The sequence below is a fragment of the Numida meleagris genome, chromosome Z, assembly GCF_002078875.1.
Source record: "Numida meleagris isolate 19003 breed g44 Domestic line chromosome Z, NumMel1.0, whole genome shotgun sequence".
Classification (NCBI taxonomy): Eukaryota; Metazoa; Chordata; class Aves; order Galliformes; family Numididae; genus Numida; species Numida meleagris.
In genome coordinates this window covers 1,667,685-1,671,564 of record NC_034438.1, presented here as the reverse complement: position 1 = coordinate 1,671,564, position 3,880 = coordinate 1,667,685, and positions in this window count along the sequence as shown.

The following is a 3,880-nucleotide window of genomic DNA, read 5'->3' as shown; positions in this document are numbered from 1 at the left end:
GTAAAGAGTCAGCTGTGATCTGAATTTAACAGCTAAAATCAAAGCCTTTGCAGTAAACGATCACTCCTCATCCCCTTAAAAAAATAAAAAAAATAAAAAAAGGAAAAAAAGAAATTATCTTGGGTTTATACATGCCAGTATTTGACTAATAACATAATATTTAAATACCACAGTAATCTTAGCATCATAATCCCGACACTCACAAGTTATCGTAAATAAGGGTCAGCTGAAGAACATGGCATTGTCCAACCCCCTGGGCTGGCAGACACCCTCAGCCATAAGAAAATCATCTTTTCTTTTGGCCTGAGCCTTTAATGGCTCTGAAAGCTGCTGCTTTTGTCTAAATACATCCAGTGTGAGCAGTGTAGGAAATAGGTGAAGAGGCTTTAATGGAGAGATTAGTGCTAGACGTTTCGAGGCTGCAACTAGGTCGTACGAGATTTCAGAGGTCAGGAAATTTCACAGGGCTTAAGTGTTTGGTAATGTAGTTGAGTTGCCTTGTACATTTGCTCCTGGTCCGGGACATAATGGATGCTTCAAAAGTTGATTGGCATTGATTAAAAATAACCAGACTGCTACTCCAGGCAGACTGCTACACTTGGCAAACTCCAGTGTGTACCGGCAACAGCCTTTATTTCTGCAATCATTTTAATGAGCTGAGGTCAAGTGGGGCAGGAGAGGCATTTCTTGCCAAATAAAGGCACCAAAGTCAATGACTCAGAAAATCAGAGTTAACAAAACCAGTGGCTTGTTACCCCCCTTGCACAGTTGTAGCCTTCCCAGCTTTGGTCAGATGGATTAAGGAACATCTCATTAAGAAATTATAAACTAACCAGTTAAATAAGGTATTGGTGAGGGAAGGAGGGATTTAAGTGCCGAATTAGTCTTCCATGTAAAATCAATGCTGTTAAACTCCATTACAACCACTCGCCTCTGTGCCTCAGTAATCGCTTTCCAACAGCAGCCAAGGCTCAAGGAGTGCCCCAGCCAGCACCAGTAAGAGGTAGAACATGTGAAAAGTTGTCTTTCAGACAAAGCATTCTGGAGGATTATTTAAAAGAGAGCACCTCAAAGACATAAGGTCTTTGTGTTCATCTCTTGTACAATGTCTGTAACCTCCTCAGCCCAGTTTGTGTATTTTCTGCCCTCCCACATTCCTTCAGTAGAAACTTGAGGGATATTAACAGAGATGCACTGATACAGGTAAACATGAAATCAAAGAGCAGTGAGAAGCCTCCATCGCACTGCTGATGCTTACAGCTCCGCGCATCCCAAATTACGTGGCTGAAATAACAGCTGGGTAGGAATTTATTTGGGTATAAATAGTGGATCACCAATAAATTCATGGTGATTGCCTGAGAAAAGTTATTGTGAAATCTGGGCGAAAACATACACTGTGCTCATGGATAATGCCAATATCACCTCTCAAGACCCACTCATGTCTGAAATTGGGTTTCACTTTGGAGCAGTTTCTAAAGAATGTTGCTAGGAAAAACTGTGGATGTGATATAAAAAATACAGATGTTGGCAACAAAAATTTCTAATGAGCCACAGTCACTTTGGAGCAAGAGTTTATACTCAAAAAGCCACCTTCAGCATCTCAGAGGAATGTTTCACAAACCAGTGACTGACTGATTCTGAAATACTGAATGTATTCCACCAGCAGGCAAGGTACAAAAATTGACTGAGATTCCAAAAAGTGCCATGAACAATTTGTGGCTGGAGAGAACTTGTGCCAGAGAGCAAGAACTCCATGCATTTGGTATATCCAAAGAGAGGAAATGATCTCCCTCCATCCAAGACCAAGGAGCTGTGCTTTCCATGTGAAAAGCACAGGGTTCAAGACCAGATCTGCAGATCTGCCGTGAAAAGAACAGCAGAGCTGGAAATGAAAACCAGGAAAATGATAGCATGGCATTAGAAATAATTGGTAATTCTAAAATTAATTAACCATGCATCAAGTAATAACGACGTACCAAGGGAGACAGTGGATTCCCCATTGATTGATGTCTTACAGCCAAAAGCGTGGTTGCTTCCATGGAAGATATACTTGGGGCAGACAGAAGTTCTTGACACGGTCAGGGAGGTCACAGGACCAAGATACAGAGCGAGCCAGGCTTGGCCATCCCGGCCTTCATAAATCCCTGAAATCCTTCCATGGAGACTTGCCCTGAGATGCAAAAGATACATAGACTAAGGTCAAAGTGTTGGGTCAGGCATGTACATCTTCACTTGAGTCTTCTTTCCCTCCTCCTAGATGAGCAAAATAATGGAAGTTTGGTAAAAAACTGCCCTCAGCTCAGTGGCCTCAGCTTCCATTTTTTCTGATAGTGCACTTCCAGTTCTTTCTTCGGAAGATTGTGCGGTTTCTCAACGTGTGAGGGCAAAAAAGATGTGTGGCCCGGCGCACTCCTGACAAAAGCATACATTCACTGAAGCTTACCATTAATATTTAATCCCAACAAGTCTTCAGTGATGCTGTGCGGATGTAAATAAGTAGAGATAACGTGATATTTACCCCACCATAAAACATTCATGAGAGCTAAGCTATTTACAAAAGCTAAATACGACACTGTATTTACTGTAGGTCACCTCCTAGGGTTAGAGATGAAAAGTTTTTGGTCTAATAGAAAGTAACACAATACACCATAATAACACAACCACTGTCTCGTCTGCAAAGAAATATCTCCTGGCTCCTTCTTTCTATTGCAATTACAGGTGGGTAAAGCCACTACAGGGAAAAAATGATAATGATAAAAAAAAAACACAAAAGGAAACAGTGCCTTAAGGAGACTCGATACCTTGGGCTTGTTTTACTGTGTGGTGTTCTTGCTCATTGTTGAACTTTGTCATGTTCATAAGGGACCTCAGGTCAGGAGACAGAGATGTGAGATGACTTCACTTTAACTGAAGTTACCCTGTGCCAGGATTGCAAATTAAATATCAGAGCATATTGAAGGAATCTTGGGCTTTCCTTCCACTCCACTGTGAGCCATGTAGAAATGGGTCAATGACACTTACTCCAGTTCACCCTTTACTCACCCAAGTATTTGCCAATTGGTGACTTCTAGAGTCTTCAGCCCTTTGACATGTCTCCAGGGAAGAAAAAAATCAGACTGGCTGCATGTGCTGTTTGTTTACCATGAAATTCACAGATATTAAAGCAATAGGATAACTCAAGTCGGGATTGCAAGGGTCTTGCACATTAGAGAGGATTTTGTGAAAGCATTCATTAAAAATGGGGGTAGTAGCAAACATCTCCCTACTCCTCACCTTCAGGAAACCTCAAAGTGAAATGGAATCCTCAGCACATGTTTGCCAATCCCTTTCCCAACAAATCCTTTCTGTATAGCTACTTTAAGGTGCACTGAAAAGGAGGTATCTTGACTCTAATGCGACACAAGCAGATGTGGCCCTAATAGGACACATCTTCAAAAACCTGACAGTCTCCCACCCACATCAACAAGTTTGAAAAGCTAAAGTGCTCCTTGGCGGTCTAGGAGCAAGTGATTTACCCAAGGTGACTCCAACTAGTCAGTGGCAAAACCCCATAGTGCTCTCCTTCTCCAGTCATTATGCTCTGCTCCCCACACAACCATCTATAGATCAAACTGACACAGGACCCAGTGACAAGATAATGAATAGAGACAGTAGTCTTTAACTAAGGCCTGAGATCTATCTCTGGGGGCTGCTCTTGGGAGGGAATCTTACTATGGATATGTTCAGCATGCTTACTTCAGAATAGGTGATCTATCACTATGCCGTGCATGCCCTTTGTGATACCTACTGATTGCATTCCCACAGAGACAGAAGAAGTTTCAGAATTATTTATGAAAAAGAACCAGTAAAAATGGGCAAGTCTGCACAGTTTCAGCATTTA